Raw genomic sequence first — 12,137 nt, forward strand, 5'->3', positions numbered from 1 at the left:
CTGTCTCATGCTCCGAAGGGGCAGCGCTCGTCTCGCCGAGCTGTATCAAAGGCGTCCTCTAAGAAGGCGACGCCCGAGCAGGGCGAGTCTTTGAAAAGAAGGGCAAGCGGTGATACTACCGAGCCCCCGCCTTCACCGAAGAGGTATAGTTTTTAACATGCACTCGGTGGATAAGCCGAATTGTGACGTTTTCCTCTGGGCCATTTTTTAGGAAGAGCATACGCCGGACTATATCTGGGGACCTCGCCGGCCATGAATTGACCAATCTGGCCCCGGACCCTGCCATAAGGACTAAGGCTGATACAGGCAAAATGCCAGATTGTCATCTTCAAGAGGATTCAGATAATGTACCTGTCACCAATTCCATAGTGGAGAGCGCGATGAATCATCGGCGGCGGAAAGAGGCCATGTGTGACCCAAGTTTCACCGAAGAGGCATTCAATGCCCTCAGCTCTGCGGATGCATATATCCGAGCTACTCGGGATGGACTTGTCGGAGCCACTCACCTGCTTTCAAAGGATATGCGGGTAAGAACTTTGTGTAGATTCAATAATCATGTGCCAGTAGCCCCCGAGACTTGAAGCAGTTAGCCCAACTAATTTAAGGGTTGTTATATTATCAGGTACTCATGGAGAAAAATAACATGTTATCCAAGGAGCTTGAAGAATGTCAGACCAGGCTAACTGTTCTCACCGCCGAACTAGAAAATTTGAAGAAATCCAAGAAGGCACCGAATGGTAAGCACAATAGTGTCCGAAAAGCCAACAATGATTGTTAAATATGCATTGGTTTGTTTACAGCTGCAGGATCGGCCGATCAATTGGAGGAGATGTTGAAGGCTGCTCAGGCGGACAAACAACATGTCGAAGGGCAAGAAGCCGCTGGTCAACGTGTATTAACACGGACCATTAATGAGAATAACAAGCTACAGGATGCCAACATCAAGCAAGCCGAAGAGCTAAAGGACGTACGAGCCCAACTATCGGATGCCTTGAAGGAGAACAGAAAGCTGAAAGGCGGCATATTCTGTATGTCCCTTAACCTAAATTTCATACGGTCCTCTGATGGGAAGGTCTTACGAGATTTGTTCCTGTAGGTTTGTTAAGTGGGCGGCCCGAGGGAGAAGTGTCCGGATTTCAAGGCGACTTGCTACAAGAGCAGTCCAAAGTGCATGAGCAAGCTCGGAAAGCAATGAGGAACATGGCTAAGGCTTTATGGCCCTCCGATTCTCCTCCAGGAATGATGGAGGAGCTCGCGAATTTATTCAAGGGAGCTCGTCTTCGTTTTGAGCTATGGAAGGCTTCAGCATGTTGAGAAGGTGCACGAGAAGCCTGGGCCATGGTGAAAACGCGGTATACCGGACTTGATCCGAATCATATGGCTCGGGTCAGACCTCGGGGACCAGACGGACAAGAAATTTTGGTTAGCTTGGTGTACGACCAAGTAAAGATAGCCGCCAAACTTTCATAACAGGACTGTAAACTAGACGACCTGATAGATGGTATAGATAAAGAGTAGGCGTTTGATTTCATGCAACAATGTACTTTATCACCAAACATATCTCCGTCCGAACTGGAAAATATTGTCATGGCAAACCTTCTGCTTCTACCTCTGAAACCCAAGGGTTGGAGTGTTTCCGTATACTATACCTGTGGGAAACACCAAGTATGTTCGGAAACCAGGCAATCCAGTCATAGTGCTTGAATAGACAAACTTTATTCGGGGAGTTATGTTATATTACTTTTTTAATGTAAGAAACTTCTTCCAGAGAGAATAGTTCCGTTAAGGGTTCCTCTCCCAGGGTCAGCATGCATTATTTATGCATGCCTAAGCCGTGATGCGAAAGAATCACAGGAGTCTTTGTATCTTGATAGTTTATATTGCAACGAAGGTAGTTCATCATTTGTCTGCCGACCAATTATGCCCTTAAGAACGCTAGCTTTCGGCTTCACCCGTCTGAGGTACATGTCCGGCTAACCCAGTTGTAACAATCGCAGAGGTGCTCCCTTTATGCCCTAGCCGAACAAGCGGGAACGTAGGGCATAAGCACAGGAGCCAGGCAATCTAGCTTGGCAAAAACTTAACTCATAGAGGTGCATATAATGGCGAAGACAGGACGTATATAAGCAAACAACACACACACACATATATATATATATGGTGAGCTTTATGCTCAAACTAATAATAAGCTTCCATTGAGAGAAGCCCCCAGTTATGGTGGGGCGTGTACATTTAAGGAAGTATACCCCTCAGGTGTGCGTCTTACCCAAACACACGCTAGAAATCATAAAAAACAAAAAAATTGAAAAGGAGAAGAAGGGAACGAACAAAGGTATGTGTCCAGACTTAGCGTAGAATCTTCGGAGCCTGGCAGTGTTCCATGGTTCGGCTCTAAGCGATTGTCTGATGCATTGCGAAGGGGATAGGCTCCTCCAGTGAGAACTTCATATATAATGAAGGGACCCTCTCATTTGGGTTTGAGCTTGTCCTTTTTCTTCTCTGGTAGGCGTAGAATGAGTTCACACACACTATAAGTCTTTGACCGCACTTCTCTCCTTTGGTATCTTCGAGCTTGTTGTTGGTAGAATGCGGAACGGGCTTTTGCGACACCGTGCTCCTCCTCCAGGCCGTCTAAGTCGTCCTGCCGGTCGAGCTCAGCCTCTCTCTCCTCATACATGCGCACTCGATGTGAGTCATGAATAATATCGCAGGGCAAGACAGCCTCTGCGTCGTACACCATGAAGAACGGTGTGTATCCGGTCCTGCGATTGGGCGTGGTCCGCAGCCCCCAGAGTACGGAGTCGAGCTCCTCGACCCACTGTTTATCCGACTCCTTTAGGAACCGCACTAGTCTGGGTTTGATGCCGCTCATTATCAGGCCATTGGCCCGTTCAACTTGACCGTTTGTTTGGGGGTGATACACGGAGGCGTAATCGAGTTTAATACCTGGATTAGCACACCAATTTTCACCTCATCGGCTGTGAAGTTAGAGCCGTTGTCAGTAATAATACTATGTGGGACACCATAACGGTGTACAACACCGGAGATAAAATCTATCACCCGTCCAGCTCCAGCCGTTTATATTGGTTTAGCCTCTATCCACTTAGTGAATTTATCCACCATAACTAGTAAATATTTCTTCTTATGGCTTCCCCCTTTAAGGGGTCCGACCATGTCCAGCCACCAGACCGCGAAAGGCCAAGTAATGGGGATTGTTCATAGGGCAGTGGGCAGCATATGGCTTTGATTGGCAAAAGGCTGGCATCCAACACAGCGATGTACGAGGTCCTGTGCATCTGCTCAGGCCGTGGGCCAAAAGAAACCTGTATGGAAGGCCTTACTTACAAGGGCCTGAGCTACGGCGTGATGGCCGCCAAGACCAGTGTGTATTTCGGCTAAGAGCTGTCGTCCCTCCACTTTGGAGATACATCTTTGAAGGACTCCAGTAGTGCTCTTCTTGTAGATCTCTCCTTCATAAACTTTGTAGGCTTTCGAGCATCGAACGATACGACGAGCCTCATTCTGGTCATCGGGGAGCTCCCGCCTATTAAGGTAAGCCAGGAAAGGTTCGGTCCATGGAGCAATTACCGCCATGATTACATGGGCGGAAGGCATTGGTTCTGTGCCCGAGCCCCCGATGATATCCGAATCGTGTTCGGCATCCGGGGGTGTGATGGGCGCCGGATTGGTATTTCTGCTCTCATCCTGCCATACCACGGATGGCTTAAAGAGCCTTTCCACAAAGGTGTTAGGCAGGACGGGGTCGCGTTTAGCGCCCATTCGAGCAAGGATGTCCGCTGCTTGATTACTGTCTCGGGCCACATGATGAAACTCGAGCCCCTCAAACCGAGCTGATATTTTAAGTACGTCGTTGCGGTAAGCCGCCATCTTTGGATCTTTTGCATAGAATTCTCCGTTTATTTGGGATATTGCAAGGTTCGAATCCCCGCGCACCTCGAGGTGTTGTATGGCCATAGAAACAGTAGTGCCTCATATTCGGCTACGTTATTGGAGTCCGTATACATGATTTGTAATACATAACGGACTGTGTCCCCTGTAGGGGATGTTAGGATGACACCAGCCCCCAGTCCGGCTAACATTTTAGAGTCGTCAAAGTACATCACCAAGTTGGAGTATGTGTCGTATTCTTTAGGGACTTCGGCCTCTATCCACTCGGCGACAAAGTCGGCCAACACCTAAGATTTAATAGCTCGGCGTGGCTTGTATGTTATTTCAAATGGTAAGAGCTCGATAGCCCATTTTGCAATGTGGTCGGTGGCGTCTCGATTGTTTATGATGTCATTGAGTGGTACCTCAGAGGCCACCGTGATCGAGCACTCTTGAAAGTAGTGCCGCAGCTTCCGAGATGCCATGAAACCGCATATGCTATCTTTTGATAGTGCGGGTATCGGGATTTGCATGGTGTGAAGACCGCCGATACATAGTATACTAGTTTTTGGAGTGGGAATTTGTGTCCCTCTTCCTCTCGTTCAACAACGAGCACAGCGCCCACCACCTGGTGAGTTTCAGATATGTACAGCAGCATAGGTCCTCCAACGTTAGGTGCGGCAAGGATTGGGTTGTTTGCTAACAAAGTTTTTATTTCTTCCAACCCGGTTGTTGCCGCGTCCGTCCACTCGAAGTGGTCGGTACGTCGGAGCAGTCGATATAGCGGCAGCGCCTTCTCTCCCAATCTGGAGATAAAGCGGCTCAAGGCTGCCACGCACCCAGCTAGTTTTTGGACCTGCTTTAGGTCTATTGGTATTGCCAACTATGACAGGGCTCGGATTTTGGCCAGATTTGCTTCGATTCCTCTATTGGAAACAATGAACCCGAGCAGCTTTCCGGCCGGAACGCCGAAAACGCATTTTTTCGGATGAGCCGTATGTCATATGTTCGGAGGTTGTCAAATGTAAGGCGTAAGTCGTCCACCAATGATTCGACATGTTTAGTTTTGATGACTACATCATCTACATATGCCTCCACCGTCTTGCCAATTTGTTTTTAGGCATGTTTGAATCATGCGTTGGTAAGTGGCGCCGGTGTTTTTGAGTCCAAAAGGCATAGTGTTCAAGCAGAAAGGCCCGTACGGAGTGATGAATGCCGTTGCGGCCTGATCGGATTCCTTCATCTTAATCTGATGGTATCCGAAGTATGCGTCGAGGAAACACAGTGAATCATGTCTTGCCATTGCATCAATAATTTTGTCAATGCGGGGCAATGGGAAGGGGTCCTTAGGGCAGGCCTTGTTGAGGTCTTTGAAATCGACACAAAGGCACCAGGATGTGTCCTTCTTTGGCACCATGACCAGGTCTGCTAGCCAATCCGGGTGTTTTATCTCTCTAATGAACCCGGCTTCGAGTAGTTTGCCTAGCTCCTCCCCCATAGCTTGTCGCTTGAGTTCGGAAAATCGCCGTAGTGTTTTCTTAACTGGCTTAAACCCCTTTATTATGTTGAGGTTGTGTTCGGCCAGTCTGCGTGGGATTCCTGGCATATTCAAAGGATGCTAGGCAAAGATGTCCCAATTCTCGCGCAGGAATGCTCTTAGAGCGGCGTCGACCATCGGATCCAACTGTGCTACAATGGCAGCTGTTTTATTAGGATCCGTCGGGTGGACATGGAATTTGACTATTTCGTCTGCTGATTTGAAAGAAGTGGACTTAGGCCTTTTATCGAGGATAACGTCGTCTCTATCCACTGTGGAACGCAAAGCGGTGAGCTCCTCGGCCGCAAGGGCCTCGGATAGTGCCTCATGGACCAGGGATGCGGTTTTGTTTTTGGCGCGGAATGCTATGTCCGGATAACTGGTGATAATGATAACATCGTTGGGCCTAGGCATTTTGAGCTTCATGCACCCATAATGGGGTATGGCTTGAAAGCGTGTGAATCCGTCTCGCCCCAACAGGGCGTGATATCCACTATTGAAAGGTGCCACATGGAAGATTAACTCTTCGTACATGTAGTTCTCCGGCGTGCCGAATATCAAATCAAGTTTAATTTTCCCCGAACATCGCGCTTCTCGACTGGGGATAATGCCTCAAAAGGTTGTACTGCTCTGCTCGATGCGACTCTTGTCCATTTGCATTTTATCGAGCATGTCCTCATAGATGAGGTTCAGTCCGCTGCCGCTGTCCATGAGCACTTTAGTGAGCCGAAAGCCATCCACAATTGGGTTTAGAACCAAAGCAGCCGGTGCTCGGACTGATCGGGCCCTTGGTTCGTCATTAGCGTTGAAAGTTATCGCCATATCGTTCCAAGGATTTATTGCGGCTACTTGGTTGACTTTGATGAGGTCGCGGAGCGCCCTTTTGCGCCGATTATTTGAAGAAAAGGTCTCGAAGACTGTAAATACATTGAGATCGTTATCCTCCGAAGAGTACTTCTCTAGGAAGTGTTGGTGAGGATGGCCTCACCGCTCTTAGCCACCTGCCGGAGTACCCAACATGCCCGAAGGCTATGTGTTGGTTTGGAATTCAGCATCATGTGTATCCGACAAGGCTTGTCGAGCCATTCATCAAGGACAGTTCTGTATCTCGTTAAGGGCTTAATTTTCTTGTCCGTGGAGTGATGATCAGGTGCCCCGTGAGGGTGCATCCTTTTTGCCTGTCCGGTGGGTGGCTTAAAGGCCGGTGGTTCCCACCGAGCTGTCTGGGCTTTCCAGGCACTTTCCATTGTGCAATACTTCCGCACTATGTGTGCCAAATCTGCAAAGTGCAGTATGCGGCGTCGGTTGAGGGCATTGAGGATCCCGTCGTTCGTACAGTTGCGGCAAAATACTGAAACCGCGTCGTTGTCACAGCAATCTTTGATCTTGTTTTTAACGAGGAATCTGGCCCAAAAGTGGTGGACTGTTTCCTGAGGTTGCTGCCGCACATACAGTAGGTCGCATATGTCGGAGGACCGGAATTGTTTGGGGAATATTTCTTGTGGTGGGTGGGTGGGCTTAAATCCAAACCCTGACCCACTGTGAGATCTGGAGTTTTAAGAATTTATGAGGTCACTAGCCCAGGATCCGGAGTATCCTAGGAGTTTTCAGGCTCGATGCCTGGTTCTATGTTCGGAGGATAGGAAGTCTCTTCCCGAAGATGGGTATCCGGCTCACAGGGCTCAGAAATCCGAACTTAGCTTGTTCTCGGCATAAGGGGAGAGTTATCCTTGGCATGCTCCTCCACAACCGCAACCAGATGGGTGATCGGCGGGGATCTGATTTCCCTCTGATCGGGTTTAAGCCCAATCCGATCATAGTCAGTTGCAACCCCAGGGCGGCGATGCGACCTAGCAGTTCATCAAAGACGAAATATCCGCAGGATCCATCTTGTCGAAGTGTTCGAGGCCGATGCGGGGATGATTTTTGGCGATTTGGGGGACCGCCTTTGGCTTAAGGGCCGAGCGGGCACCCATGGTAAAACTACCGAGCTGGAGGATCTGCCCATGAACTAGGGCCCTTCCAGAGGTGATTTTGACATTGATGACAAGGCGAGCCATCGATCCTTCTGTTGTCGACACAGAGGAACTCTCAATGAAAGCACCAATGTCGGTGTCAAAACCTGCTGATCTTGGGTAAGGGGTCCCGAACTATGCGTCAGAGGATCGAAGGTAACAGGAGACGGGGGACACGATGTTTACCCAGGTTCGGGCCCTCTTAATGGAGGTAATACCCTACTTCCTGCTTGATTGACTTTGATGAGTATAGGGGTTAAAAGAGTTGATCTACCTCGAGATCATAATGGCTAAACCCTAAATGTCTAGCTTTTATGATTTGTAATTGCCTCTACGGACTAAAGCCTCCGGTTTATATAGACACCGGAGGGGGCTACGGTTGTGCAGAGTCGGTTTACAGAGAAAGGAAACTACACATCCGATTGCCAAACTTGCCGTCTACGCAAAGGAGAGTCCCATCCGGACACGAGGGAAGGGCTTCTATCTTGTATCTTCATGGCCCATCAGTCCGGCATGTCACATAGCCCGACAATCCGAGGACCCCTTAATCCAGGACTCCCTCAAGCCCCCCCCCCCTTTGATCATCCCGATATTGCCCATTCCATTCTCTCATGCTTGCATTAGATTTTGCTACTGTTATTGTTTGCTCCTATTCTGATGCATAGCCTGTTTTTGCTACCTGCTTTCATACCTTACCTGCTTATTCTAAACTGTTTAGTATAGGCTGGTTAGAGATCCATCAGTGACCCCCACCTTGTCCCAGTTGCCCCGCTTTATGTTCGATGACTCGATCAACGTGATTGACGTCCAGGCCCCGACACCGCACATCACCCCCCTTAGTTGTACAACTCTGCAGAGTTATTATCGAGTGCCGAGGGTGATACCTCATCAGCACTTCTGATGTTAACCCTGTAGTGTAGCTATTTGGTCGTGGTCATTGAGGGAGTCCTGGATTATGGGGTCCTCGGGTGTCCGGGCAATGTGACGTGGGCCGGACAGATGGGCCGTGAAGATACAAGATAGAAGGCCTTCCCCTGTGTCCGGATGGGACTCTCCTTTGCGTGGATGGCAAGTTTGGCGTTCGGATATGAAGATTCCTTTCTTTGTAAACCGACTTTGTACAACCCTAGTCTCCTCCGGTGTCTATATAAACTGGAGGGTTTAGACCATAGAGGCAATCATAATCATACAGGCTAGAAATCTAGGGTTTAGCCATTACGATCTCGAGGTAGATCAACTCTTGTAACCCCTATACTCATCAAAGTCAACCAAGCAGGAAGTAGGATATTACCTCCATTAAGAGGGCCCGAACCTGGGTAAACATTGTGTCCCCTGCCTCCTGTTACCCTCGATCCTTCGGCGCACAGTTTGGGACCCCCTACCCGAGATCTGCCAGTTTTGACACCGACATTGGTGCTTTCATTGAGAGTTCCACTGTGCCGTCGTCGAAAGGCTCGATGGCTCCGTCGATCATCTACAACAATGCTGCCGGGAAGGAGATTTTCCTCCCCGGCTAGATCTTCGTATTCGGCGGCTTCGCACTACGCGCCAACTCAGTTCTCCACCTGAAGTAGATCGACAGCTACGCCCCTGGTCACCAGATCAGTTTTGGAAATCTGAACTATGTCGCTGATATCCGAGGAAACTTGATCCTCCAAGGGTTCGCGGCCCCAACCACCGCTTCGGCCTTAGATCCGGAGCGCGTCACCAGGTCCGAAGACGGGAGTCTAGAGCCCTCCGAACTCTCTGCGGCCTTAGAGCTCAACACCGGAAAACTAGAGAGAATAGCGTCTCCGGCAATCATTACAAAGCCGGACTCTTCTCCGGACACTAACTCCGAACCCTGGAGGTCCGCGTCATGCGAGCTCGGCCCGGAAACTTCTCTCCCCGTCCAAACCTCACTCTTAAACGAGGCTCTGGACTTAATGTGATCCCTCGTCGTCACAGAGGAACCGCTTCTGAATTGTGCCCAGCCCGGACTAGGGGCTGAAAATAGGGAATTTTACTTCCCGCCCACCTCCCACTTTATAGCCACTGTCGAGGGTCTAACCGACATGCTTGACTACGCCTCCGAAGACATCGATGGTATGGACGACGATGCCGGAGAGGAGCAGACCCAAAACCCGCCGTTCACCGGACGCTGGACGGCCACTTCCTCATATGATGTGTACATGGTGGACACACCTAAAGAAGGCGACGGCGATGAGGAGAAGGACCCAGTCGAGGATAAACCTCCTAAGATACAACCGAAACGTCGACGTCAGCGGCGCCCCTCTAAATCACGTCACGAAAAAGACAGCAATACCAGTACTGGAAACAATGATACTCTGGAGAACGCCGAAGACCAAGACGACCCCATCAAACCAACATCCGAATAGGATGATCGGGAGGATGGGCAGGTCGACCCTGACGAGCAAGCAGGGAACGAAGACTCGGAGGATAGCAACTATCTTCCACTCTCCGAGGATGATGTGAGCCTTGGCGACAAAGATTTTATCGTGCCGGAGGAACCCCTTGAACAAGAGCGCTTTAAGCGCCGGCTAATAGCCATGGGAAGAAGCCTAAAAAGGAAGCAGCAGAAGCTTCAAGCTGACCAAGATCTGCTCAACGACAGATGGACTAATGTCCTGGCAGCCGAAGAATACGGCCTCGAGCACCCAACAAAGAGTTACCCGAAGCGTAAGCTACTTCCCCAATTCGACGACGAGGCGCTGGAGCCCATACCACCCGCGCGTAACGTGGCTGGCGGACCCGACCGACCACCACGTGGCCGGGACAGAACGGCAACTCAAGCCGAACACCAGCCCGCACTACCTCGCCTTAAAAGCAGAGAAACAGCAGCTCGGGGATACACATATGATCTACGACAGGTCCTGGAAAACAGAGCAGGTCAGACCAAATCAATCTACAGATCGCGGGGGCATGTCCCGGCGCGAGAAGACGGCTATCAGTCCTGGTGCGACAAGCATAACCACGCCCGGGCCGAAAACCGCATACGGACTTCATCCGAACTGCGTCGTGACATGGCCCGATACAGAGGCGCCGCACACCCCCTATGCTTCACCGATGAGGTAATGGAGCACCAATTCCCAGAAGGGTTTAAACCCGTGAACATTGAATCATACGACGGCACAACAGATCCCGCGGTATGGATTGAAGTTTTTCTTCTCCACATTCACATGGCTCGCGGAGATGATCTACACGCCATCAAACCTTCCCCTAAAACTTAAGGGGCCAGCTCGGCACTGGTTGAACAGCCTCCCAGAAAACTCTATTGGAAGCTAGGAAGACTTGGAGGATGCCTTTAGAGACAACTTCCGAGGCACTTATATCCGGCCTCCAGATGCCGATGACCTCATTCATATAGTCCAACAGCCCGAAGAGTCGGCCAGGAAATTCTGGACCAGGTTCCTAATTAAAAAGAACCAGATTGTCGACTGTCCGGACGTCGAAGCCCTAGCAGCCTTCAAACACAACGTCCGCGACAAATGGCTCGCCCGATACCTCGTCCAAGAAAAGCTGAAGTCCATGGCAGCCCTTACAGCACTAATGACCCGCTTCTGCACGGGCGAGGAGAGCTGGATAACCCATAGCGGCAAAAGTACCAGCGACCCTGTCACTTCCGAAGCCAGAAACGGCAACAGAAGGCCCCAATCCAACAAACATAAGCGTCGGAGCAACAACGATGATACAGAGAATACAACAGTCAACGCCGAATTCAGTGGCTCCAAATCCGGTCAACGGAAGAAGCCATTCAAATGAAACAAAGACGGTTCATCAAGCCTGGACCGCATACTTGATCGACGTTGCAAGATCCACGACGCTCCTGACAAGCCTGCCAACCACACCAACAGAAGTTGTTGGGTCTTCAAACAGGCCGGCAAGTTAAATGCTGAACATAAGGAGAAAGGGTCGCCCAGCGAGGATGGCGATGAGGAACCTCACGCACCAAAAATAGGGGGACAGAAGAAATACCCCCCCCCCCCCCCCGAAGTCAAAATGACAAGTATGATATACGTCACTCATATCCCCAAGAGGCAGCGCAAGTGCACGCTAAGGGACGTCTACGCGATAGAGCCAGTCGCCCCGAAATTCAACCCATGGCTGTCCTGTCCGATCACCTTTGATCACAGGGACCATCCGACCAGTATCCGTCACGAAGGTTCGGCCGCATTAGTCCTTGATCCAATCATCAATGGATTCCACCTTACGCGAGTCCTCATGGACGGCGGTAGTAGCCTTAACCTGCTCTATCAGGACACAGTCCGCAAGATGGGCATTGATCCTTCAAGAATCAAGCTCACTAAAACTACCTTTAAAGGAGTAATACCTGGTGTAGAGGCCCGCTGCATAGGCTCAATCACATTGGAGGTCGTCTTTGGTTCGTCGAACAACTTCCGCAGCAAAGACTTGATCTTCGAGATCGTCCCCTTCTGAAGTGGCTACCATGCACTGCTCGGACGAACCGCATTCGCTCGCTTCAATGCGGTTCCGCACTATGCCTCTCTCAAACTCAAGATGCCCGGACCCCGCGGTGTTATAACAGTCAATGGAAACATGGAGCGCTCCCTCCATACTGAGGAGCATACCGAGGCCCTGGCAGCAGAGGTACAGGGCAGCCTTATCATACCGAATACTATATCGACAGTCAAGCCCCCGAATACTGTCAAACGAGTCTGGGCTACCCCTCAGCATGA

The sequence above is a fragment of the Triticum aestivum genome, chromosome 4D (genome assembly GCF_018294505.1).
Source record: "Triticum aestivum cultivar Chinese Spring chromosome 4D, IWGSC CS RefSeq v2.1, whole genome shotgun sequence".
Classification (NCBI taxonomy): Eukaryota; Viridiplantae; Streptophyta; class Magnoliopsida; order Poales; family Poaceae; genus Triticum; species Triticum aestivum.